Source organism: Penaeus monodon, chromosome 27, assembly GCF_015228065.2.
Source record: "Penaeus monodon isolate SGIC_2016 chromosome 27, NSTDA_Pmon_1, whole genome shotgun sequence".
Lineage (NCBI taxonomy): Eukaryota > Metazoa > Arthropoda > Malacostraca > Decapoda > Penaeidae > Penaeus > Penaeus monodon.
Window position 1 is genome coordinate 10,911,722 of NC_051412.1, and position 283 is coordinate 10,912,004.

Sequence of the window (283 nt, forward strand, 5' to 3'; positions counted from 1 at the left end):
AACAGATCGATAGATAAAGATGAACGACTTTAAATTCATGGGCGATTTAAGAGGGAAAACGAAAAAAGGAAACAGAGCATGAGCGAGGGAAAAGGAAAAAAAACTTCGTTCATTTTTCCGTTTTCCCTTTTCGGGGCCACTATAGATTAAAAGGGGTAAAGTTTCCCGGGGCTCAGGGTCGAAACCTGTTTTAGGACGATACCTAACGACCCACTAAAGGGAAGGGTAGGGGTGTCGTTTCCACATTTTATATAATTCGTCCCCCCGTCCAAAACCTTTGGAT